This window comes from Ascaphus truei, chromosome 4, assembly GCF_040206685.1.
Source record: "Ascaphus truei isolate aAscTru1 chromosome 4, aAscTru1.hap1, whole genome shotgun sequence".
Taxonomy (NCBI): Eukaryota; Metazoa; Chordata; class Amphibia; order Anura; family Ascaphidae; genus Ascaphus; species Ascaphus truei.
This window is the reverse complement of record NC_134486.1, coordinates 9117660-9145228: the sequence shown is the minus strand read 5'-3', so window position 1 is coordinate 9145228 and position 27569 is coordinate 9117660. Positions and strand designations below refer to the sequence as shown.

At 52.8% G+C, this 27569-nt stretch overlaps 1 protein-coding gene across 4 annotated transcripts in view; it reads left to right on the top strand.

Annotated features, from left to right (window-relative positions):
- The first annotated feature begins 5863 nt into the window (after positions 1 to 5863).
- MAPRE3 (microtubule associated protein RP/EB family member 3) overlaps positions 5864 to 27569 on the top strand; it is a 120861-nt gene continuing 99155 nt past the window's right edge. Inside the window, exon 1 of one of the 4 annotated variants that reach the window (XM_075595310.1) lies at positions 5864 to 6002. The gene's annotated coding sequence lies outside the window, so the exon portion shown is untranslated. Of the gene's footprint in view, positions 6003 to 15405; positions 15511 to 16260; positions 16353 to 27569 lie in introns of those variants that run through there. The other 3 variants (XM_075595311.1, XM_075595308.1, XM_075595312.1) reach the window with 3 other exon arrangements.

Sequence of the window (27569 nt, the reverse complement as noted above, 5' to 3'; positions counted from 1 at the left end):
TGACCTCTCGCCCTCCTCTACCCCTTCACGTCTTTCCTTCTCTACCCCTTCATCCCTCCTTCTCTCCTCTCTCTTCTCCCCTCTTCTTCTATTGCTTCCTCTCCTCCTCTCTCCCCATCTCTCTCCTCTCTTCCTTGACCTCACCCCCTCCTTCTCTCCCCTTCACCCCCCTCCTTCCCTTCCCTCCTCTCCATCGCCTTCTATCGTTCCCTCTCCCCCTCCTTCTATCCCCTCTCCACTTCTCTTTCTTCCCCCCTCTCTTCTCACTCCTCTCCTTCTTTCTTCCCTACTCTCTCCCCATCCCTCCCCCTATCTATATCTCTCTCCACCCCGTCTCTCCCCTCTCTCTCTCTTCACCTCTCCCCTGTTTCTTTCTCCCCCCTCACCTCTCTTTCTCCCCATCTCTCTTCCTCTCCCCCTTTCCCTCCCTCCCTATCCCCAACCTTTCTCCCAATCTATCTTCACCTGTCCCCCTTCTCACTCCCTCTCCCTCCTTCTTTATTCCTCTGTCTCTCTCCACCTCCTCAACTACTTTCTCCATCTCTTTCTTTCCCCTTTCTTCTCCCCCTCTCTTCCCTCTCTCTCTCTTCCTCCCCCTCCTTCTCTCTCTCCTCCCCCTTCCTCTGTCTCTCCTTCCCCTCCTTCTCTCGCCCTCCCTTTCTCACCACCTCCTTTTATCCCCCTGCTCTCCCCCTCTCGTCTCACCTCTGCACCTGTCTTCCCCCTCTTCTCTCATCCCCTCTCTTCCTTTTCCCCTTGCACGCCTCCATCCACCCACTATTTTCCTCCCCCACACCTCTTTTCTTACCCATCTTCTCTCACTCTCCCCCCTCCCCCTCTTCTCCTTCTCTCTCCTTCATTCTGTTTCCCCCGTTTTCTCTCCCCCTTCTCCCCTTCTCTTCTCCCACCCCCTCTTCTCTCTCCCTACCCTTTCTTACCCCTTTCTCTCCCCCCTCTCCCCCCCTTCCCTCTCTTACCCACCCTTTCCCCTATCCTCCCTTTCCCTCCCTATCCCCAATCTTTCACCCCATCTATCTTCACCTGTCCCCCTTCTCACTCACTCTCTCTCCCTCCCCCTCTCTCTTTATTCCCGTCTCTCCCCACACCACCTTCTCTCTCCACCTCCTCAACTACTTTCTCCATCTCTTTCTTCCCCCTTTCTTCTCTCCCTCCCTCCCTCCCTCCCTCCCTCCCCTTCCTCTGTCTCTCCTTCCCCATCCTTCTCTTGCCCTCCCTTTCTCTCCACCTCTTTTTACCCCCCTCCTCTCCCCTCTCTTCTAACCTATCCTCCCTCCTCTCCACCTGTCTTCCCCCCTCTTCTCTCACCCCCTCTCTTCCTCTCCCCCTTGCACCCTCTCTCCACCCACTATTTCCTCTCCCACACCTTTCTTCTTCCTCCCTCTCTTCTCTCTCCCCTCATCCCCTCTTCTCTCTCCCTACCTCTTTCTTCCCCCTTTCTCTCTTCCTCACCATTTCTCCGCTCTCTCCTCCCAATCTCTCCCTCCCCCTTTCCCCCTCTCCCCCCCTTTCCCCCTCTCTCTCCCTTTCCCCCTCTCTCCCTCTCGTCTCTCTCCCTCTCCCCCTCTCCCTCTCTCCCCTTCTCCCATCCTCTCCCTCCCCCTTTCCCCCTCTCTCCCCCCTTTCCCTTTCCCCCTCTCTCCCCCCTTTCCCCCTCTCTCCCTCCCCCCTTTTCCCCCATTCTCTTCCTTTCCCCTCTCTCCCCTTCTCTCAATCTCTCCCTCCCCCTTTCCCCCTCTCCCCCTCTCTCCCCCACTTTCTCCCTCTCTTCCCACCTTTCCCATCCCTCTCCCCTTCTCTTTCCCCCTCTCTCTTCCCTTTTCCGCTCTCTCTCTCCTTCTCCCAATCTCTCCCTCCCTCTCTCTGCCCTTCTCTCTCCCTTTCCCCCCTCTCTCTTCCCTTCTCTGCTCTCTCTCCCCTTCTCCCCCTTCCTCCCTCTCTTCTTCTACCTCTTTCCCCTTCTCTCAATCTCTCCCTCCCCCTTTCCCCCTCTTTCCCCACCTTTCCGCTCCCTCTCCCCTTCTCTCTCCCTTTCCCCCTCTCCCTTCTTCCAATCTCTCCATACCCCTTTCCCTCTTTTCCCCTCTCTTCCACCTTTCCCCCTCCCTCTCCCCTTCTCTCTCCCTTTCCCCCTCTCATCCTTTCCCCCTCTCCTTCTCCCAATCTCTTCCTACCCCTTTCCCTCTCTCTCCCCCACTTTCCCCCTCTCTCCCTTTCCCCCACTCTCTTCCCTTCTCTGCTCTCTCCCCTTCTCTCTCTATCTCTCTCTCCCTTTCCCCCTCTCTCTTCCTTTCCCCCTCTCTCCCTTTCCCCCTTCTCTCTTTTCCTTTCTCCGCTCCCTCTCCCTTCTCTCTCCTTTCCCCTCTCCCCCTCTCATCCTTCCCCCTCTCGTCCCTTTCTGATCTCTCTCCCCTTCTCCCTCTCACTTTTCCCCCTTTCTCTTCCTTCCCCCCTCCCTTCTCTCTCTCTCTCCCTTCCCCGCTCTCTTACCCCTTCTCCCAATCTCTCCCTCCCCCTTTCCACCTCTCTCCCTTTCCCCCTCTCACCCCTTTCCCCCTCTCTCTTCCCTTCTCTCTCTCTCTCCCCTTCTCCCTCTCTCCCATTCTCCTCATCTCTCCCTCCCCTTCCCCCTCTCTCCCCCTTTCCCCCTCTCTCCCTTTCCCCCTCTCCCTTCCCCCTCTCTCTTCCCTTCTCTGCTCCCCTCTCCCCTCTCTCCCACATCTCCCACCTCCTCCCCCTTCCCCCTCTCCACCCTCCCCCCACTCACTCTCTCACTCTCTCTTCCCTCTCCCTCTTCCCCTCTCTCAATCCCCCCCTTTCCCCTCCCATTCTCTCCCTTTCCCCTTCCACTCTCTCCCCCCTCTCCCAATCGCTCTCCCCCCTTTCCCCTCCCTCCCCTTCCCTCTCCCTTCCCCCTCTCCCAATCTCTGCCTACCCTTTTCCCTCTCTCCCCCCCCTTTCCCCCTCTCTCCACCTTTCCCCTCCCTCCCCTTCTCTCTCCTTCCCACCTACCCCTCTCATCCCTCTCCCCCTATCCCCCTCCCCTTCTCCCAATCTCTCCCTACCCTTTCCCACTCTCTCCCCCCTTTCCCCTCCCTCTCCTTTCCCCCTCTCATCCTTCCCCTGTCTCCTCTCTCTCTCTCTTCCCTTCTCTCTCCCCTTCTCACTCACCCCCTTTCCCCTCTCTCTTCCTTTCCCCCTCTCTCTCTCTTCCCTTCTCCACTCTCTCTCCCCTTCTCCCTATCTCCCCTTCTCTCTCCCCCTTTCCCTCTCTCTCCCTTTCCCTCCCCCTCTCTCTCTCCCTTTCCCCTCTCTCCCCTTCTCCTCCCTCACCCACTTTTTCCTCTCCCCCTTCTCTCTCTCTTTCCCTCTCTCCCCTTCACCCTCTATCCCTTCTCTCAATCTCTCCCCTCCCCCCTCTCCCTTTCCCCCTCTCCCCCCTTTCCTCCTCTCCCCCCCTCTTTCCCACTCTCCCCCCCCCTTTCCCCCTCTCCCACTCCCATTCCCCCCCCCCCTTTCCCCCTCTCCCACTCCCCCCCCTTTCCCCCTCTCCTCCCCTTTCCCCCTCTCCTCCCCTTTCCCCCCCCTTTCCCCCTCTCCTCCCCTTCCCCCCCCCTTTCCCCCTCTCCCCCCCTTTCCCCCTCTCTCCCTTTCCCCCTCTCTCTCCCTTTCCCCCTCTCTCTTCCCTTCTCTGCTCTCTCTCCCCTTCTCCCTCTCTCCCATTCTGCTCATCTCTCCCTCCCCCTTTCCCCCTCTCTCACCCTTCCCCCCCTCTCTCTCTCTCTCTCTCTCTCTCTCTCTCTCTCTCTCTCCCCTTCTCCCTCTTTCCCCTTCTCTCAATATCTCCCTCCCCCTTTCCCCCTCCCATTCTCTCTCCCTTTCCCCCTTCTCCACTCTCTCTCCCCCTCTCCCAATCGCTCTCCCCCCTTTCCCCTCCCTCTCCCCTTCCCTCTCCCTTTCCCCCTCTCCCAATCTCTGCCTACCCTTTTCCCTCTCTCCCCCCCTTTCCCCCTCTCTCTCCACTTTTCCCCTCCCTCTCCCCTTCTCTCTCCCTTTCCCACTCTACCCCTCTCATCCCTCTCCCCATATCCCCCTCCCCTTCTCCCAATCTCTCCCTACCCCTTTCCCACTCTCTCCCCCCTTTCCCCTCCCTCTCCTTTCCCCCTCTCATCCTTTCCCCTGTCTCCCCTCTCTCTCTCTCTTCCCTTCTCTCTCCCCTTCTCACTCACCCCCTTTCCCCTCTCTCTTCCTTTCCCCCTCTCTCTCTCTTCCCTTCTCCACTCTCTCTCCCCTTCTCCCTCTCTCCCCTTCTCTCTCCCCCTTTCCCTCTCTCTCCCTTTCCCTCCCCCTCTCTCTCTCCCTTTCCCCTCTCTCCCCTTCTCCCTCCCTCACCCACTTTTTCCTCTCCCCCTTCTCTCTCTCTTTCCCTCTCTCCCCTTCACCCTCTATCCCTTCTCTCAATCTCTCCCCTCCCCCCCTCTCCCTTTCCCCCTCTCCCCCCCTTTCCTCCTCTCCCCCCCCTCTTTCCCACTTTCCCCCCCCTTTCCCCCCTCCCTCCTACCCCACTCCCCCCCCTTTCCCCCTCTCCCACTCCCCCCCTTTCCCCCTCTCCTCCCCTTTCCCCCCCCCTTTCCCCCCCCTTTTCCCCTCTCCTCCCCTTTCCCCCCCCCCTTACCCCCTCTCCTCCCCTTTCCCCCCCCCCTTACCCCCTCTCCTCCCCTTTCCCCCCCCCTTTCCCCCTCTCCTCCCCTTTCCCCCCCCCCTTTCCCCCTCTCCTCCCCTTTCCCCCCCCTTTCCCCCCCCTTTCCCCCCCCCTTTCCCCCTCTCCTCCCCTTTCCCCCCCTTTCCCCCTCTCCTCCCCTTTCCCCCCCTTTCCCCCTCTCCTCCCCTCTCCCCTTCCCCTTTCCCCCTCTCCCCCCCTTTCCCCTTCCCCTTTCCCCCTCTCCCCCCTTTCCCCCTCCCCTTTCCCCCTTTCCCACCCTTCCCCCCTCCCCCCCCTTTCCCCCTCTCCCCCCCTTTCCCCCTCTCCCCCCCCCCTTTCCCCCTCTCCCCCCCCCCCTTTCCCCCTCTCCCCCCCCCCCCTTTCCCCCTCTCCCCCCCCCCCTTTCCCCCTCTCCCCCCCCCCCTTTCCCCCTCTCCCCCCCCCCTTTCCCCCTCTCCCCCCCCCCCTTTCCCCCTCTCCCCCCCCCCCTTTCCCCCTCTCCCCCCCCCCCTTTCCCCCTCTCCCCCCCCCCTTTCCCCCTCTCCCCCCCCTTTCCCCCTCTCCCCCCCCTTTCCCCCCTCTCCCCCCCCCTTCCCCCCTCTCCCCCCCCTTTCCCCCCTCTCCCCCCCCCTTCCCCCCCTCTCCCCCCCCCTTCCCCCCTCTCCCCCCCCCCTTCCCCCCTCTCCCCCCCCCTTCCCCCCTCTCCCCCCCCCTCCCCCCCCCCTTCCCCCCCCCTTCCCCCCCTCTCCCCCCCCCTCCCCCCCCCCTCTCCCCCCCCCTCCCCCCCCCTTCCCCCCTCTCCCCCCCCCTTTCCCCCCTCTCCCCCCCCCTTTCCCCCCTCTCCCCCCCCCTTTCCCCCCTCTCCCCCCCCCTTTCCCCCCTCTCCCCCCCCCTTTCCCCCTGTCTCCCCCCCCCTTCCCCCCTCCCCCCCTCCCCCCCCCCCTTTCCCCCTGTCTCCCCCCCTTTCCCCCCCCTTTCCCCCTGTCTCCCCCCCCTTTCCCCCTGTCTCCCCACCTTTCCCTTCTCCTTCTCTCTCTCCGCTCACTCCCCTCTCCTCTCCCCCCCCCCCCCAGTGTGTGCGCATGCGCGGTAGCGGTGTATCCCTGTGTGTGTGTCTGTGTGTTGGAGCCGCACATTGCGGTGTCCCGGCCCCGGGACTCGGTGTGTATACCCCCGGAGACACACACGGTGTATATACAGTATATATACTGCACTGGGGGGCGGGGGGGGGAGGGGTGCGGATCCCGGAGAGATTATTATATTATCTGCTCAGTATAACGCGGTGAGTACCACAACAACACACACTGCATCACAACCACACACACTGCATCACAACAACGCACACTGCATCACAACCACACACACTGCACCACAACAACACACACTGCATCACAACAACGCACACTGCATCACAACAACGCACACTGCATCACAACAACGCACACTGCATCACAACAACGCACACTGCATCACAACAACACACTGCATCACAACAACGCACACACTGCATCACAACCACACACACTGCATCACAACAACGCACACACTGCATCACAACACACTACATCACAACCACACACACTGCATCACAACAACACACTGCAGCACAACACACTGCTCACAACCACACCCACACTGCATCACAACCACACACACTGCATCACAACACACTGCATCACAACCACACACACTGCATCACACACACACACACACACACACACACACACACACACACACACACACACACACACACACTGCATCACAACCACACACACACACACACTGCATCACAACCACACACACTGCATCACACCCACACACTGCATCACAAACACACACACACACACACACACACACACTGCATCGCAACATACACACACTGCATCACAACCACACACTGCATCACAACATACACACACACTGCACCACAACACACACACTGCATCACAACCACACACTGCATCACAACCACACACTGCATCACAACAACACTCACACATACTGCACCACAACAACACACACTGCATCACAACCACACACACTGCATCACAACCACACACACTGCATCACAACAACACACACTGCATAACACACACACACACTGCATAACACACACACTGCATCACAACAACAACACACACACACACACATCACAACACAGAGTACAGGGACCTGTCACACACATACCAACACAACACAAAGTACAGGGACCTGTCTCTCTCGCACACACACACCAGCACAACAACATACAGTACAGGGACCTGTCACACACACACACACCACAACACACAGTACAGGGACCTGTCACCCTAACATCACAACAACACACAGTCCAGGAACCTGTCACATACACAACACAATACACAGGAACCTGTCACATACACAACACAATACACAGGAACCTGTCAACACACACACACACACACACACACCCACACCACACACCACACAGTACAGGGACCTGTCACACAGACACAACATGACAACACCTAGTACATGGGCCTGTCACACACACACACACACACAAACACACACACACACACACACACACACACACACACACACACACACACACACACACACACACACACACACACACACACTACATGGGGCGGTCAGACACATCACAGGGACCTGTCACACACACAACATGACAACACACAGTCAGACATATACACACATCACAACACACAGTACATGGGGCGGTCAGACACATTACAACACACAGTACATGGGCCGGACACACACACACAACACAACATGGTAATGACACAGCAGAAGCCGCACCCCACATGGTACTGTACTGTATACTGTATAACCCCTCTACATGCAGGCGCTGTGTGTGATGTAACTATCTGCTGTATCTGCTGTATCTATAATGCATTGATGTACAGTATCTATGTATAATGATGTAATTATTGACCTATCTATGATCTATGATCTATGTACAGTATGTGTGTCTATCTGTGTGTACAAACAGTTACACACCTACGTTCACTTAGTGCAACGGCACTGTTGTGTTGCGCAGCGCTGTGTTGCGGTGTGATGTGCGGCGTGTTGTTGTGCAGCGCTGTACTGTTATATGTTGTATTGTGCTGCACTGTGATGTATTGTGCTGCGTTGTGCTGAGTTGCTCTGTGTTGTACTGTTCTGCGTTGTGCTGAGTTGCTCTGCGTTGTGCTGAGTTGCTCTGCGTTGTGCTGAGTTGCTCTGCGTTGTGCTGAGTTGCTCTGCGTTGTGCTGAGTTGCTCTGCGTTGTGCTGCGTTGCTCTGCGTTGTGCTGAGTTGCTCTGCGTTGTGCTGCGTTGCTCTGCGTTGTGCTGCGTTGTGCTGCGTTGCTCTGCGTTGTGCTGCGTTGCTCTGCGTTGTGCTGCGGTTGTGCTTCGTTGCTCTGCGTTGTGCTGCGTTGCTCTGCGTTGTGCTGAGTTGCTCTGCGTTGTGCTGAGTTGCTCTGCGTTGTGCTGAGTTGCTCTGCGTTGTGCTGCGTTGCTCTGCGTTGTGCTGTGTTGCTCTGCATTGTGCTGCGTTGCTCTGCGTTGTGCTGAGTTGCTCTGCGTTGTGCTGCGCTGCTCTGCATTGCTCTGCACTTGCTGTTTGGCTTTGAGGCCTGAATCTGTGTTGCTGTTAATACCCAGAAGGTGCGCTGCTTGTTTGGGGACAGGAGGGACCGTCCGCTGTGTACAGTGACCCCGACTCAGGGTGTGGCACAGTCACGGGGTAACCGCATATTCACAGGTACCCTGGTACACACACACACACACACACACACATAGCGTGGAGCTCGTGTGCCTGACATGTACATTTTGTGGTGTGTGTATATATATATATATACACTGTATATCACCCTTATATGCCGGGTTTATTGCCACTGAGACACTCTGAGTGTGCCCCTGATGGCACCAACAGGCCAGGTTTTCAGGATTTCCCAGCTTCAGCACAGTTGGCTCAATCAGTCCCAGCTTCAGCACTGGTGACAATGCAGTATCTCAATCTTCTACTAAGCCACCCATGCTGAATCAGGGATATCCTGAAAACCTGACCTGTTGTGGGGGGGGGGGGGGGTCTTGAGGACTGGATTTGAGCCCCCCTGGCTTAGAGCAGTGGTGCGCAATGGGGGGGGGGGGGGGGGCATAAGACACCTCTGGTCGTATTCCCAAGCGTGGGCAGCACGACTTTATAGCGTACTAAGGCCCAGGGGCCCAGATCCACAGAAGGGGGTCAGCGTCGGCTCACATCCCGGTCCTCAAGGCCACCAACAGGTCCGGCTTCAGTTGTGTGTGCAAGCCCGATGGGAGAGGGCCTAGTAGGTTGTGGGAGTCGGGAAAATGAAGTAGGCGTAAAAAAAAATGAGGCGCCTAGAATGAGAAGAGACCCGGCGATAGTGAGAAGGGGAGGTGGAGTCTGGTGTGTTACCGGGAAGAATAGGTGACAATGGCCAGGTGAGGAGGTGGAGTCTGGTGTGTTACCGGGAAGAATAGGTGACAATGGCCAGGTGAGGAGGTGAGGCTGTGTGTGTTATTGTGAAGAATAGGTGATAATGGCCAGGTGAGGGGGGAGGCTGTGTGTGTTTTTGTGGAGAATGGGTGATAATGGCCAGGTAAGGAGGTGAGGCTGTGTGTTATTGTGAAGAATAGGTGATAATGGCCAGGTAAGGAGGTGAGGCTGTGTGTTATTGTGAAGAATATGTGATAATGGCCAGGTGAGGAGGGGAGGCTGTGTGTGTTATTGAGAAGAATTGGTGATAATGGCCAGGTAAGGAGGTGAGGCTGTGTGTGTGTGTTATTGTGAAGAATATGTGATAATGGTCAGATAAGGAGGCGAGGCTGTGTGTGTTATTGTGAAGAATAGGTGATAATGGCCAGGTAAGGAGGTGAGTCTGTGTGTTATTGTAAAGAATAGGTGATAATGGCCAGGTGAGGAGGGGGGCTGTGTGTGTTATTGTGAAGAATAGGTGATAATGGCCAGGTAAGGAGGTGAGGCTGTGTGTGTGTGTTATTGTGAAGAATATGTGATAATGGTCAGATAAGGAGGTGAGTCTGTGTGTTATTGTGAAGAATAGGTGATAATGGCCAGGTGAGGAGGTGAGGCTGTGTGTGTTATTGTGAAGAATAGGTGATAATGGCCAGGTGAGGAGGTGAGGCTATGTGTGTTTTTGTGAAGAATAGGTGATAATGGCCAGGTGAGGGGGGAGGCTGTGTGTGTTATTGTGGAGAATGGGTGATAATGGCCAGGTGAGGAGGTGAGGCTGTGTGTTATTGTGAAGAATAGGTGATAATGGCCAGGTAAGGAGGTGAGGCTGTGTGTTATTGTAAAGAATAGGTGATAATGGCCAGGTGAGGAGGGGAGGCTGTGTGTGTTATTGTGAAGAATAGGTGATAATGGCCAGGTAAGGAGGTGGAGTCTGGTGTGTTACCGGGAAGAATAGGTGACAATGGCCAGGTAAGGAGGTGGAGTCTGGTGTGTTACCGGGAAGAATAGGTGACAATGGCCAGGTGAGGAGGTGAGGCTGTGTGTGTTATTGTGAAGAATAGGTGATAATGGCCAGGTAAGGAGGGGAGGCTGTGTGTGTGTTATTGTGAAGAATAGGTGATAATGGCCAGGTAAGGAGGTGAGGCTGTGTGTGTTACCGGGAAGAATAGGTGATAATGGCCAGGTGAGGAGGTGAGGCTGTGTGTGTTATTGTGAAGAATAGGTGATAATGGCCAGGTAAGGAGGTGAGGCTGGGTGTTATTGTGAAGAATAGGTGATAATGGCCAGGTGAGGAGGTGAGGCTGTGTGTTATTGTGAAGAATAGGTGATAATGGCCAGGTGAGGAGATGAGGCTGTGTGTGTTATTGTGACGAATAGGTGATAATGGCCAGGTGAGGAGGGGAGGCTGTGTGTGTTATTGTGAAGAATAGGTGATAATGGCCAGGTGAGGAGGGGAGGCTGTGTGTGTTATTGTGAAGACTGGGTGATATTGGCCAAGTAAGGAGGTGAGGCTGTGTATATTATTATGAAGAATAGGTGATAATGGCCAGGTAAGGAGGTGAGGCTGGGTGTGTGTGTTATGGTGAAGAATAGGTGATAATGGCCAGGTAAGGAGGTGAGGCTGGGTGTTATTGTGAGGAATAGGTGATAATGGGCAGGTGAGGAGGTGAGGCTGTGTGTGTTATTGTGAAGAATAGGTGATAATGGCCAGGTAAGGAGGTGAGGCTGTGTGTTATTGTGAAGAATAGGTGATAATGGCCAGGAAGGGAGGTGAGACTGTGTGTGTTATTGTGAAGAATAGGTGATAATGGCCAGGTAAGGAGGTGAGGCTGTGTGTGTTATTGTGAAGAATAGGTGATAATGGCCAGGTGAGGAGGGGAGGCTGTGTGTGTTATTGTGAAGAATAGGTGATAATGGCCAGGTGAGATGGGGAGGCTGTGTGTTATTGCGAACATAGGTGATAATGGCCAGGTGAGGAGGGCAGGCTGTGTGTTATTGGGAAGAATAGGTGATAATGGCCAGGTGAGGAGGGGAGGCTGTGTGTGTGTTATTGTGAAGAATAGGTGATAATGGCCAGGTAAGGAGGTGAGGCTGTGTGTGTTATTGGGAAGAATATGTGATAATGGCCAGGTTAGGAGGGGAGGCTGTGTGTGTGTTATTGTGAAGAATAGGTGATAATGGCCAGGTGAGGAGGTGAGGCTGTGTGTGTTATTGTGAAGAATAGGTGATAATGGCCAGGTGAGGTGGTGAGGCGTTGAGGCTGTGTGTGTTATTGTGAAGAATAGGTGATAATGGCCAGGTAAGGAGGTGAGGCTGTGTGTGTTATTGTGAAGAATATGTGATAATGGCCAGGTAAGGAGGGGAGGCTGTGTGTTATTGTGAAGAATAGGTGACAATGGCCAGGTGAGGAGGGGAGGCTGTGTGTGTTATTGTGAAGAATAGGTGATAATGGCCAGGTGAGGAGGCGAGGCTGTGTGTGTGTTATTGTGAAGAATAGGTGATAATGGTCAGATAAGGAGGCGAGGCTGTGTGTGTTATTGTGAAGAGTAGGTGATAATGGCCAGGTGAGGAGTTGAGGCTGTGTGTGTTATTGTGAAGAATAGGTGATACTGGCCAGGTGAGGAGGTGGGGCTGTGTATGTGTGTTATTGTGAAGAATAGGTGATAATGGCCAGGTAAGGAGGTGAGGCTGTGTGTGTTATTGTGAAGAATAGGTGATAATGGCCAGGTGAGGAGGTGGGGCTGTGTGTTATTGTGAAGAATAGGTGATAATGGCCAGGTGAGGAGGTGTCTGGGTGTGTTATTGGGAAGAATAGGTGATAATGGCCAGGTAAGGAGGTGAGGCTGTGTGTGTGTGTGTGTTATTGTGAAGAATAGGTGATAATGGCCGGGTGAGGAGGTGTCTGGGTGTGTTACTGGGAAGAATAGGTGATAATGGCCAGGTGAAGTGAGGAGTCTCTGTGTATTATTGTGAAGAATAGATGATAATGGCCAGGTGAGGAGGTGTCTGGGTGTGACTTCTCCTCGTTCGCTGGTAGTGTCACTTTGCTACTTTCTGCCTTTACTCCTCTTGGGAAGCAGCTGAGCTGTCTCGCGCGGCTCCGAGAGGAGGAGAAACAAAGATCTTTGTCCTGTGCGTGGGACTGGGAATTCCCGGGGGCGGGGGTGGTCCCCGGGCACACTCTTGGTATTGGGAGAGGCTCGGAGGGGTAGAGGGGTGTGTGATGGAGAGTATTTATCATTTTCTTTTGGGGGTGATGTGGGGACTTCGTGCGAGCTGGAAATGTATTGAACTCTTCCACAGGGACGTATTCATGTGGTACTCGTGGCAAGGGCCGGATTGGCACTGCCACGGGAAATCCCGCCAATGTGTCGCCTGCAGATGTAGCAGCCGTTATTGCTCCCCGTGGCGCGCGGGAGAGGCCGCCATTGTAAATGCATTGGATTGGCGTGGGAAAAGGGGGCGGGGCTACCACAGCGTGGTACCTGCGGGCACACGTGCGTAGAATAGGTTAGCCCAGGGGGGCTCAACTCCAGTCCTCAAGCCGCCCCCCTCCCCCCCAACAGGTCCGGTTTTCAGGATATCCCAGCTTTAGCACAGATGGCTCAATCACCTCAGCCACCTGTGCTGAAGCAGAGACTGATTGAGTCACCTGTGTGGAAGCTGGAATATCCTTAAAACCTGACCTTTTTTGGGGGGCTTGAAGGCTGGAGTGAAGCACTACTGAGTTAGGGGGTCTCTGTCTGTACAGTGACATCACACAGTGACATCACACAGTGACATCACACAGGTCTCAGTTCACCATGCTTACATAATAACTTTTACAATGATTTAGAAATACTTCCAGGTATGAGATGGGGGTTCCTGCTTTTATCGGCCCCCCAGCTGTAACCTCATTAACGTGCCGCTGACATGGGCACACTTGGGTCCTACAAATTTAATGTGTAACTCCTTTCCGGAAATATGACACGTTTGCTATTGGCATGGTTACATTTGTTTAGGAAAGCCAATGACGGTGGTCTTTAATTCGGTACAGGTTGTGCTGTGGCCGGCTACGTGGGACTTCACAACCACCAGGCTGGGTGCCAGCATTTTCGGGAGCTAAAAATGGCCGCAGACACCGTGTGACCTCGGGAGTCGCTGTTCCTGTTTGTTATAGACAGGAAGCGGCCAATTAGATTGTAAGCTCCACAGGGGAGAGACTTGTGCCGGCAAAATGTTGTGTACACTGTCAGCACTATAGAAGGTTATTATGTAGGCCAGGGGTGGCTGACGCCTGTCCTCAATGGCCACCAACAGGTCAGGTTTTCAGGATATCCCTGCTTCAGCACAGGGGCTCAGTCATAGACTGCACCACCTGTGCTGAAGCAGTGATATCCTGTAAACCTGACCTGTTGGTGGCCCTGGAGGTCAGGCGTTGGCCAGCCCTGGTTTAGGCAAATGTCCTCTTTATAAGTATGGTAAATAACTCCGTTTCTCTGGAAGGGATGGGGGGGTTTCCTGCCGCGTGCGGTACTGAGCGAGGGTTTCACAGGGAGAGTTGGTTGTGTGTGTGGGGTGTGTGTGTGGGTATGTGTGGGGTGTGTGTGTTTGGGTCTGGGGAAGGTTCGGGCAGTTTCGGATCTGGCAGTATCAGCACGTGCTGACCGCAGCATTGAGATCCTGCATTGTCTGGGGATTACATGGGATCAGGGAGGGGGGGGGGATTGATGACAGTGTAAAAAACAGAGATCAGAGAGCAAACTGATCAATCACAACAGGGGAGGGGGTTATCAGTAAGGCCCGAGGGTGGGAGGGGGTTATCGGTAAGGCCTGAGGGTGGGAGGGGGTTATCGGTAAGGCCTGAGGGTGGGAGGGGGTTATCGGTAAGGCCCGAGGGTGGGAGGGGGTTATCGGTAAGGCCTGAGGGTGGGAGGGGGTTATCAGTAAGGCCTGAGGGTGGGAGGGGGTTATCAGTAAGGCCCGAGGGTGGGAGGGGGTTATCAGTAAGGCCTGAGGGTGGGAGGGGGTTATCAGTAAGGCCTGAGGGTGGGAGGGGGTTATCAGTAAGGCCTGAGGGTGGGAGGGGGTTATCAGTAAGGCCTGAGGGTGGGAGGGGGTTATCAGTAATACGAGGGTGGGAGGGGGTTATCAGTAAGGCCCGAGGGTAGGAGGGGGTTATCAGTAAGGCCTGAGGGTGGGAGGGGGTTATCAGTAATACGAGGGTGGGAGGGGGTTATCAGTAAGGCCTGAGGGTGGGAGGGGGTTATCAGTAATACGAGGGTGGAAGGGGGTTATCAGTAAGGCCCAAGGGTGGGAGGGGGTTATCAGTAAGGCAGTAAGGGTTAGTCACAGCGTTTCCCAGAATACTTTATAAGGGGTGATTATATAGGGGGATATATACGCTGGGACATACACAGAGCCACTAATATGTGCAGAAGGGGGTTTTACTGCATCAATAACCCAATTGATAATTTGGGCCTCTGGGAAGTAACTGGGCGCTGAATACAGCATCGGGATCCCCAAGGCAAACACAAGATTGGGGACCAGTGTTTTAACCCATTCACTGCCTGAGGATACCCTATTTTAACCCCGTCTCTGCCAGCAGGAATGAAAGTGATTCAGAGCAGACGGATCGATCCTATATTGCAGGCAAATAAAATAAATAAATATATATTTATTTTTTTTACATTTTTTTTTTTTTTAATTTCTCATTTTTAAATCGGGATACATAACAAAATCAGCACACTGAGTCCCAGGTTACAGAATAAGGAATAGGGGTACAGTAATATTTGGGGGGGGGGAGGGGGAGGGGGGCTAGCATTGGCACAAAGTATACATCCAAGTTGTAGAGGTTGATCCATCCATGGGGGAAGTCTTTGGGTTTTCGGTGTTCCAGGTTCTATGTTGGGTACCATGGTACTAATATAATGCCCCAGACCAGGGGTACGCGTTTCCAGTCCTCAATCCCCCCCAACAGGTCAGGCTTTCAGGATATCCCTGCTTCAGCACAGGTGGCTCAATCAGTCCCTGCTTCAGCACAGGTGGCTCAATCAGAGGCTCAGTCTTCGACTGAGCCTCTGATTGAGCCACCCGTGCTGAAGCTGGGATATCCTGAAAACCTGACCTGTTTGGGGGGGGGCTTGATGACTGGTATTGAGCCCCCCTGCGCTGGAGTTGGCCAGGCCTGAGCTGCTGTTCACGGAACCTTCCGGAGGAGCTGTCGGTGCCGGGTTCCGCGGAGGGCAGTTGGGATTTGAAGGTGTCCGGTGCCAGTTGCAGGGGGAGATAAGGCGGAGGAGTCGGAGAGACAGAGAGGTATGGACTGAATGTAAGGAGATGTAAGTAAACGGTTGGAAGTGCCGCCTTGCTCTCCGCTCCCCTCCCCGCGCTCCTCTCCCCGCTCCTCTCCGCACTCCTCTCCGCGCTCCTCTCCCCGTTCCTCTCAGCGCTCCTCTCCCCGCTCCTCTCCCCGCTCCCCTCCCCGCGCTCCTCTCCCCGCTCCTCTCCCCGTTCCTCTCCCTGTTCCTCTCCGCACTCCTCTCCGCGCTCCTCTCCCCGCGCTCCTCTCCCCGTTCCTCTCCCCGTTCCTCTCCCCGTTCCTCTCCGCGCTCCTCTCCGCTCCCCTCCCCGCGCTCCTCTCCCCGCTCCTCTCCCCGTTCCTCTCCCCGCTCCTCTCCGCGCTCCTCTCCGCGCTCCTCTCCGCGCTCCTCTCCGCGTTCCCAGCAGATAGACAGGATGGAGCCTGGGTTAGCACTCCCCTGCCGGCCTCCCACGTCCCCTGCCGGCCTCCCACATCCCCTGCCGGCCTCCCACGTCCCCTGACGGCCTCCCACGTCCCCTGACGGCCTCCCACGTCCCCTGCCAGCCTCCCACGTCCAGAGGGGAGACTGGCCTTTTCCCAGGCCCAAAGTCTATTTGTCTTGTTTTGGTTCCCCTTATATAGGGGCGTGTTGTGTGATATAATACAGAGGTGACCCCTTGGGTTAGGGGAGTTACACCTGGACTCAAACAGAGTAAACTCTAAAAGGTATCGATTGTTTTAAACGACTTCGTGTCATTAATATTCTTATCGTTTATTTGTAAAGCACCAGCATATTCCATGGCGCAGTACAAAGGGGGCGCAGAGAGATATCGGTGACATACACACAGTGACACACGTAAGGACAGACAGATACTGAAGGTAATGAGGACCCTGCTCCTGTGCCTATTTTATTTGGGTCCTCTTATCTGGTACTTGGTGCTCTTCCTGTTTATCCCTTTGGCTAATGATGGCATCCTATGGGGGGGGGGGGGGGGGTGGATAGCCAATTTACAATCACAAAACAGATTGGGTAGGATCCTAAAAATACACAAGAGCAGGGGTGGGCACCAACTGGCCAGGTATTAGGGATATCCCTGCTTCAGCGCAGGGGGCTCAGACTTAGCCACTGATTGAGCCCCCTGTGCTGAAGCAGGGATATCCTGAAAACCAGACCTGTTGGTGGCCCTTGACGTCTGGATTCGCCGCCCCTGCCCTAGTGCCTGCGGTTAATGTGGAGACATTCAAAGTAACACAGCAGTGTCCCTCAGCTAAACGTGGCCCCGTAACCCCGCCACGGCTGCCATGTTACTGTGGTTGTACGTGGGACTTCCTTTAGTGGTGGAAAGGGGGTGGGACGTTGTGCCGCGGCTCCCCTGGCAATGAAAGGGTCTTGGTAAAGCCGCCTGTAACGCGGCCACCCCGGGGCGTTGAGTTTAAACCCCGCTTTATCTGAGCGGATGGGAAGCCGCGCGTCCCCGAAGCAGAACCCGCGGTTATTAGCCATCTGGTCCGGGATGCGCACCGGCGGAAACAAAATGGCCGTTTAAATCTCCCGCGGCCCGCGGGCCAGTAGGAAGCCGCCACATCATCCGTTGTGACTTCCTATGGCCCCTTCTCCCCCCTCCCGAGTACGGTGGGATCTCTGCGTCTGGTACGGTGGGATCTCTGCGTCCGGTACGGTGGGATCTCTGCATCCGGTACGGTGGGATCTCTGCGTCCGGTACGGTGGGATCTCTGCATCCGGTACGGTGGGATCTCTGCGTCCGGTACGGTGGGATCTCTGCATCCGGTACGGTGGGATCTCTGCGTCCGGTACGGTGGGATCTCTGCGTCCGGTACGGTGGGATCTCTGCGTCCGGTACGATGGGATCTCTGCGTCCGGTACGGTGGGATCTCTGCGTCCGGTACGGTGGGATCTCTGCGTCCGGTACGGTGGGATCTCTGCGTCCGGTACGGTGGGATCTCTGCGTCCGGTACGGTGGGATCTCTGCGTCCGGTACGGTGGGATCTCTGCGTCCGGTACGGCGGGATCTCTGCGTCCGGTACGGGGGGATCTCTGCGTCCGGTACGGTGGGATCTCTGCGTCCGGTACTATCGGTACAAATAGTATTTACAGGCAGTTAGTAAGTAAACATGGTGAGCGGGGACATGGGAAGGGCTTTCATGTCCTGTGCCGCTCCCTGCTGTGTTATATTACTGTGTGCGTGTGTGCGTGCGTGTGCGCGTGTGCGCGCGTGCGTGTGTGCGTGCGTGTGTGTGTGTGCGCGCGTGTGTGTGTGCATAGAGGATGATGCAGGCACTGCGGGTCTCCTAAGTTAAACGTATTGTCAGAGCTACACAACGTTTCCACCATGGCAGTGTCCTTTATCAGGTTGCTGGCCAGTCATTAGAGAAAGGCCCCTCCGATGGTGGAAACGCTGTGTAGCTCTGACAATAAGTTGGGAAACCCGCAGTGCCTGCATCATCCTCTATACACCAATTCTGCATTATTTTGACAGGTATTCCTTGAGCCAGGAGCACCGGTAACTGTAGGTAGTGTTTAAAAAATGTTTTGTTGGTGTACAGCATGTGGTATGTATGTATGTATCTGTATGTATGTATCTGTATGTATGTATCTGTATGTATGTATGTATCTGTATGTATGTATCTGTATGTATGTATGTATGTATCTGTATGTATGTATCTGTATGTATGTATGTATCTGTATGTATGTATCTGTATGTATGTATGTATCTGTATGTATGTATCTGTATGTATGTATGTATGTATCTGTATGTATGTATCTGTATGTATGTATGTATGTATCTGTATGTATGTATCTGTATGTATGTATGTATCTGTATGTATGTATCTGTATGTATGTATCTGTATGTATGTATGTATCTGTATGTATGTATCTGTATGTATGTATGTATCTGTATGTATGTATCTGTATGTATGTATCTGTATGTATGTATGTATGTATCTGTATGTATGTATCTGTATGTATGTATGTATCTGTATGTATGTATGTATGTATCTGTATGTATGTATGTATGTATGTATCTCTATGTATGTATCTGTATGTATGTATGTATCTCTATGTATGTATCTGTATGTATGTATGTATGTATCTGTATGTATGTATGTATGTATGTATCTGTATGTATGTATCTGTATGTATGTATGTATCTGTATGTATGTATCTGTATGTATGTATGTATGTATCTGTATGTATGTATGTATCTGTATGTCTGTATGTATGTATGTATCTCTATGTATGTATCTGTATGTATGTATGTATCTCTATGTATGTATCTGTATGTATGTATCTGTATGTATGTATGTATCTCTATGTATGTATCTGTATGTATGTATGTATGTATCTCTATGTATGTATGTATGTATGTATGTATGTATGTATCTGTATGTATATATGTATGTATCTCTATGTATGTATGTATCTGTATGTATATATGTATCTGTATGTATGTATCTGTATGTATGTATCTGTATGTATCTGTATGTATGTATCTGTATGTATGTATCTGTATGTATATATGTATCTGTATGTATGTATCTGTATGTATGTATGTATCTGTATGTATGTATCTGTATGTATGTATGTATGTATGTATGTATGTATGTATGTATCTGTATGTATCTCTATGTATGTATCTGTATGTATATATGTATCTGTATGTATGTATGTATGTATGTATGTATCTGTATGTATCTGTATGTATGTATGTATCTGTATGTATGTATGTATGTATGTATCTGACTGTATGTATCTGTATGTATGTATGTATCTGTATGTATGTATGTATGTATCTGACTGTATGTATCTGTATGTATGTATGTATGTATCTGACTGTATGTATGTATGTATCTGACTGTATGTATGTATGTATCTGTATGTATGTATGTATGTATGTATATATATGTATGTATGTATGTATCTGTATGTATGTATCTGACTGTATGTATCTGTATGTATGTATGTATCTGTATGTATGTATGTATCTGTATGTATGTATGTATGTATCTCTATGTATGTATGTATGTATCTGTATGTATATATGTATGTATGTATCTGTATGTATATATGTATGTATCTGTATGTATATATATATATGTATCTGTATGTATGTATGTATGTATCTGACTGTATGTATGTATGTATGTATGTATGTATGTATGTATGTATGTATCTGTATGTATGTATCTGTATGTATGTATCTGTATGTATGTATGTATCTGACTGTATGTATATGTATGTATGTATCTGTATGTATGTATCTGACTGTATGTATCTGTATGTATGTATGTATGTATCTGACTGTATGTATGTATCTGTATGTATGTATCTGTATGTATGTATCTGTATGTATGTATCTGACTGTATGTATCTGACTGTATCTGTATGTATGTATGTATCTGTATGTGTGTGTGTGTGTGTGTGTGTGTGTGTATGTACTGTATGTATATTTTATTTATATAGCGCTTCCCAGCAGTAATACAGGTGACATAATAATATAACACATAATGGGAATAAGCGCTTCAGACATAAAAGTAACAATTAAGAAAAGGAGTCCCTGCTCTGAAGAGCTTACACTCTAATTGGTAGGTAGGGAGAACGTACAGAGACAGGAGGAGGGCGTTCTGGTAAGTGCGTCTGCAGGGGGCCAAGCTTTATGTGTGAGGTGTATAGTATAGTATGAATGAATAGTATGAATCCCCCTCCCCCTCATGTTTATTGCCCCTGTAACAGAAGGGGCTAGAGGCTCAGTATGCAGCTGACTGACAAACAGCAGCCCCCCGCCCCGGAGATTGGCTATACTAGTGTAAGACAGCGGCACGGTTACGCTATTCTCAACATGTTTGTGTTGTTACAAACTAACAGGGATTGCACTTTTTAATAGGTAAAAACTAGGGGTTTGTTTCCTGATTGTAACAATGAAGTGAAAATCTCACTGTTTAATTACGGAGTGTTAATGGGAGTCACTAACAATGCTACACAACAACACAGTATTGTTCACAGGGTGTGACCTGGGAGCGTGAGACACAGGCTTTGTGGGAAGCGGAGGCTGTTCCGGGGGTTATAGCAGCTTCTCGCACCTTGGGTGTGTGTAACGTTGCGTGTGCACCCTGCGATGTGTGCTCTGTACGGAGCAGTCTGTAACCTTTATTAAAACACATTTCAGAAGTCGGGGGCGCAAATTCTTGTATAGCAAGGTAAATCAGTGGATCTTTCTGGCAATGAGTATTATACACTCACATGGCCCATATAGGGTATATTTAGGGTATAGAGCTGGTATCGATGGGGTTCATTCACATGGGACCCTCTGTTCTTTGTAGTGAAGGAACAACAATATCTCCAAAGAGAGAGAATAGGAGCATGATGGTGAAGATCAAACTTATTTTATATAGAGATAAAATCCGATGTAAAAACGCAGAAATAGCAGAATGAGAAATCACGCATGCGGGTGGGGGCCGGTCTGTGGTTTATGGGTGGGGGTCTCACCGTCACTAGTGCCGAGTTCGACATCACTTGTGATCCGCTGCCATCACTTTTCGGTTGTGCGCTCCACCTGACTCGACGCGTTTCGCATTCCACTTCCTTAGACGTCTCTTCTGCTCTTATCACCGTGCATTTACTGTATGTTGTGTACTTGCCAGAATCATCATATATTATTGTCCTGTCCTTTACTGGCATTGGGATATCCTATAGTGTCTGCTTCGTAGAAGAAACAATTATCATTAAAGGGGTTCAATTCCCGCTACTCAAAACCGAAAAACGTCATTTCCTCCTGAACCGCCTCCGCATTCCCTCAGACCTCTCCTAAACTTGTATGGACCTTTCGAAGTGGGAGAAAATCCCTACCGGCTGGGATAGAACAATATGGCAGATGAAGGGCAGAAATAATGTTGGTAATCTGCTTTAAACTTTACAATGTCCTTTATAATGTCCCTGCAACGTCCCCGGGGCAGGTACCGGAACGTCCCCCGGGGCAGGTACCGGAACGTCCCCCGGGGCAGGTACCGGAACGTCCCCCGGGGCAGGTACCGGAACGTCCCCCGGGGCAGGTACCGGAACGTCCCCCGGGGCAGGTACCGGAACGTCCCCCGGGGCAGGTACCGGAACGTCCCCCGGGGCAGGTACCGGAACGTGCCCCGGGGCAGGTACCGGAACGTCCCCCGGGGCAGTTACCGGAACGTCCCCCGGGGCAGGTACCGGAACGTCCCATGTTGAAAGACTGTTCATGGTCCCAAGGCTCAACAAAGTATCCGGCCGCCCCCCCTTCTCTTACCGTGCACCCCAAAACTGGAACAACCTACCAGAGACTCTCACATCCACCACCAGTTTAAGTTCTTTCAAATCTAAGGCTGTCTCACATTTTAATCTGGTCTGTAACTGTTTCATACGCTCATAATATATATTATCTCTAGCTGTGCATGCAATGTCTTGTATATACTGTAATGTATAACCCTGCTCACTTATGTAACTGTATTTGTAACCATGTACTATTTGTCTTACTCTGTGCCCAGGACATACTTGAAAATGAGAGGTAACTCTCAATGTATTACTTCCTGGTAAAATATTTTATAAATAAATAAATGGGGGCAGGCACCGCAACGTCCCCCCGGGCAGGCACCGCAACGTCCCCCCGGGCAGGCACCGCAACGTCCCCCCGGGCAGGCACCGCAACCTCCCCCCGGGCAGGCACCGCAACCTCCCCCCGGGCAGGCACCGCAACGTCCCCCCGGGCAGGCACCGCAACGTCCCCCCGGGCAGGCACCGCAACCTCCCCCCGGGCAGGCACCGCAACCTCCCACCGGGCAGGCACCGCAACGTCCCCCCGGGCAGGCACCGCAACGTCCCCCGGGCAGGCACCGCAACGTCCCCCCCGGGCAGCCAACGCAACGTCCCCCCGGGCAGGCACCGCAACCTCCCCGGGCAGGCACCGCAACATCCCCCCGGGCAGGCACCGCAACGTCCCCCCGGGCAGGCACCGCAACCTCCCCCCGGGGCAGGCACCGCAACCTCCCCCCGGGGCAGGCACCGCAACCTTCTTAGGGCTGGCACTGGAACATTACTCGGGCCGGCACTCCACGGACCCTTTCATATGGCCTGTAAGAGACATGTGCAGAGGTGCAACCAAGGAGACATATTTGGGTGAATGAAACCCTGGCTTTATTCTGCCTGTATCTTCCCTATCTGTAGGGGGAGTAACTCGCTCTCCCAGTCCCTATCTGCAGGGGGAGTAACTCGCTCTCCCGGTCCCTATCTGCAGGGGGAGTAACTCGCTCTCCCAGTCCCTATCTGCAGGGGGAGTAACTCGCTTTCCCAGTCCCTATCTGCAGGGGGAGTAACTCGCTCTCCCAGTCCCTATCTGTAGGGGGAGTAACTCGCTCTCCCAGTCCCTATCTGCAGGGGGAGTAACTCGCTCTCCCAGTCCCTATCTGTAGGGGGAGTAACTCGCTCTCCCAGTCCCTATCTGCAGGGGGAGTAACTCGCTCTCCCAGTCCCTATCTGCAGGGGGAGTAACTCGCTCTCCCAGTCCCTATCTGCAGGGGGAGTAACTCGCTTTCCCAGTCCCTATCTGCAGGGGGAGTAACTCGCTCTCCCGGTCCCTATCTGCAGGGGGAGTAACTCGCTTTCCCAGTCCCTATCTGCAGGGGGAGTAACTCGCTCTCCCGGTCCCTATCTGCAGGGGGAGTAACTCGCTCTCCCAGTCCCTATCTGCAGGGGGAGTAACTCGCTCTCCCAGTCCCTATCTGCAGGGGGAGTAACTCGCTCTTCCAGTCCCTATCTGCAGGGGGAGTAACTCGCTCTCCCAGTCCCTATCTGCAGGGGGAGTAACTCGCTTTCCCAGTCCCTATCTGCAGGGGGAGTAACTCGCTCTCCCAGTCCCTATCTGTAGGGGGAGTAACTCGCTCTCCCAGTCCCTATCTGCAGGGGGAGTAACTCGCTCTCCCAGTCCCTATCTGTAGGGGGAGTAACTCGCTCTCCCAGTCCCTATCTGCAGGGGGAGTAACTCGCTCTCCCAGTCCCTATCTGCAGGGGGAGTAACTCGCTCTCCCAGTCACTATCTGCAGGGGGAGTAACTCGCTCTCCCAGTCCCTATCTGCAGGGGGAGTAACTCGCTCTCCCAGTCCCTATCTGCAGGGGGAGTAACTCGCTCTCCCAGTCCCTATCTGCAGGGGGAGTAACTCGCTCTCCCAGTCCCTATCTGCAGGGGGAGTAACTCGCTCTCCCAGTCCCTATCTGCAGGGGGAGTAACTCGCTCTCCCAGTCCCTATCTGCAGGGGGAGTAACTCGCTCTCCCAGTCCCTATCTGTAGGGGGAGTAACTCGCTCTCCCAGTCCCTATCTGCAGGGGGAGTAACTCGCTCTCCCAGTCCCTATCTGTAGGGGGAGTAACTCGCTCTCCCAGTCCCTATCTGCAGGGGGAGTAACTCGCTCTCCCAGTCCCTATCTGCAGGGGGAGTAACTCGCTCTCCCAGTCACTATCTGCAGGGGGAGTAACTCGCTCTCCCAGTCCCTATCTGCAGGGGGAGTAACTCGCTCTCCCAGTCCCTATCTGCAGGGGGAGTAACTCGCTCTCCCAGTCCCTATCTGCAGGGGGAGTAACTCGCTCTCCCAGTCCCTATCTGCAGGGGGAGTAACTCGCTCTCCCAGTCACTATCTGCAGGGGGAGTAACTCGCTCTCCCAGTCCCTATCTGTAGGGGGAGTAACTCGCTCTCCCAGTCCCTATCTGCAGGGGGAGTAACTCGCTCTCCCAGTCCCTATCTGCAGGGGGAGTAACTCGCTCTCCCAGTCCCTATCTGCAGGGGGAGTAACTCGCTCTCCCAGTCCCTATCTGCAGGGGGAGTAACTCGCTCTCCCAGTCCCTATCTGTAGGGGGAGTAACTCGCTCTCCCAGTCCCTATCTGCAGGGCTGGGAGGATAAGCCTGTTTCCAGCCTATGACCCCAAAGTCCAAAGTGGTACCTGTAAGCAGGGGGCCCTTCATGTCTCTGGGCCTGGGTTGGTGCCCGTTGAGGGGCCAGCCTCTGGTGGGTTCCCGTGTCCGCTGTGCCCCGGAATAGAGGCCTGGTTCCTGGTGTCTTGCAGGCAGCACAGTCCCTCTGTGCTCCAGAGATCTCCTGCAGTCCCAGCAGGAGCTTTTCCACCCGAGGAACCTGCTGGATTCCTCAGACCAGTCCAGGCTTTCTGGTGAAGCCCTTTCAGACAGAGGTTCAGGCCTGTCACACGGCCATATTGTTATGTCTCACTTTCTAGGGGGCGATAGTGTCTCATGCTCCATCGGAGCGGCGCGCGTGATCCAAACGGGACATGAGGGGGCTCGGGATCCCGGACGCCCCGGGGCACTCAGTGCTGGCGGACACCCAGCATCCCTTAAGATCATTTTCCGATTCTTTCCTTGGGGAGGGTTACCTTTGTTATAAGAGTACATTTCGCTGACACGTATTACAAAGAGGAAATGGATTTATCCGCCTTGTTGCTCACAGTATGTGACACAATGTGTATACCCCCCTGGTTATGGATAAGTATATATGGGTATCCTATACTGTGCAAACACTTTGTGTTCTAGATGCACATTGCAATGCATTGTGGGCCCTGTGGCAGTGTAAACATTACCAGCTTGACGAGGGCTCGTTATATTAAGCGCTGCCGGCTCCCGGCCCTGTAATTATGTCAGAAAGATTATTTATAAACGTGTGCTACTTGGTGTCACAGTAGATTGTTCTCGGGACATGATGCGCTGTTTATAAGCAGCCGCGACCTTGGATCGGCGTTCCGGGTAACAGCGATTAGGTTATCCGCAGATAATCACAGAGAGCCATAACACCAGAACAGGAGGATCCCGTGTACCAGCAATTAGGTTATCCGCAGAAACTCACAGAGAGCCATAACACCAGAACAGAAGGATCCCGTGTACCAGCGATTAGGTTATCCGCAGGTAATCACAGAGAGCCATAACACCAGAACAGAAGGATCCCGTGTACCAGCGATTAGGTTATCCGCAGATAATCACAGAGAGCCATAACACCAGAACAGAAGGATCCCGTGTACCAGCGATTAGGTTATCCGCAGATTATCACAGAGAGCCATTACACCAGAACAGAAGGATCCCGTGTACCAGCGATTAGGTTATCCGCAGATAATCACAGAGCCATAACACCAGAACAGAAGGATCCCGTGTACCAGCGATTAGGTTATCCGCAGATTATCACAGAGAGCCATAACACCAGAACAGAAGGATCCCGTGTACCAGCGATTAGGTTATCCGCAGATAATCACAGAGAGCCATAACACCAGAACAGAAGGATCCCGTGTACCAGCGATTAGGTTATCCGCAGACACTCACAGAGAGCCATAACACCAGAACAGAAGGATCCCGTGTTCCAGCGATTAGGTTATCCGCAGATAATCACAGAGAGCCATAACACCAGAACAGAAGGATCCCGTGTACCAGCGATTAGGTTATCCGCAGATAATCACAGAGAGCCATAACACCAGAACAGAAGGATCCCGTGTACCAGCGATTAGGTTATCTGCAGATAATCACAGAGAGCTATAACACCAGAACAGAAGGATCCCGTGTACCAGCGATTAGGTTATCCGCAGATTATCACAGAGAGCCATAACACCAGAACAGAAGGATCCCGTGTACCAGCGATTAGGTTATCCGCAGATAATCACAGAGAGCCATAACACCAGAACAGAAGGATCCCGTGTACCAGCGATTAGGTTATCCGCAGATAATCACAGAGAGCCATAACACCAGAACAGAAGGATCCCGTGTACCAGCGATTAGGTTATCCGCAGATAATCACAGAGAGCCATAACACCAGAACCCCGTGTACCAGCGATTAGGTTATCCGCAGATAATCACAGAGAGCCATAACACCAGAACAGGAGGATCCCGTGTACCAGCGATTAGGTTATCCGCAGATTATCACAGAGAGCCAGAACACCAGAACAGAAGGATCCGGTGTACCAGCGATTAGGTTATCCACAGATAATCACAGAGAACCATAACACCAGAACAGAAGGATCCCGTGTACCAGCGATTAGGTTATCCGCAGATAATCACAGAGAGCCATAACACCAGAACAGAAGGATCCCGTGTACCAGCGATTAGGTTATCCGCAGATAATCACAGAGCCATAACACCAGAACAGAAGGATCCCGTGTACCAGCGATTAGGTTATCCGCAGATAATCACAGAGAGCCATAACACCAGAACAGAAGGATCCCGTGTACCAGCGATTAGGTTATCCGCAGATTATCACAGAGAGCCATTACACCAGAACAGAAGGATCCCGTGTACCAGCGATTAGGTTATCCGCAGATAATCACAGAGCCATAACACCAGAACAGAAGGATCCCGTGTACCAGCGATTAGGTTATCCGCAGATTATCACAGAGAGCCATAACACCAGAACAGAAGGATCCCGTGTACCAGCGATTAGGTTATCCGCAGATAATCACAGAGAGCCATAACACCAGAACAGAAGGATCCCGTGTACCAGCGATTAGGTTATCCGCAGACACTCACAGAGAGCCATAACACCAGAACAGAAGGATCCCGTGTTCCAGCGATTAGGTTATCCGCAGATAATCACAGAGAGCCATAACACCAGAACAGAAGGATCCCGTGTACCAGCGATTAGGTTATCCGCAGATAATCACAGAGAGCCATAACACCAGAACAGAAGGATCCCGTGTACCAGCGATTAGGTTATCTGCAGATAATCACAGAGAGCTATAACACCAGAACAGAAGGATCCCGTGTACCAGCGATTAGGTTATCCGCAGATTATCACAGAGAGCCATAACACCAGAACAGAAGGATCCCGTGTACCAGCGATTAGGTTATCCGCAGATAATCACAGAGAGCCATAACACCAGAACAGAAGGATCCCGTGTACCAGCGATTAGGTTATCCGCAGATAATCACAGAGAGCCATAACACCAGAACCCCGTGTACCAGCGATTAGGTTATCCGCAGATAATCACAGAGAGCCATAACACCAGAACAGGAGGATCCCGTGTACCAGCGATTAGGTTATCCGCAGATTATCACAGAGAGCCAGAACACCA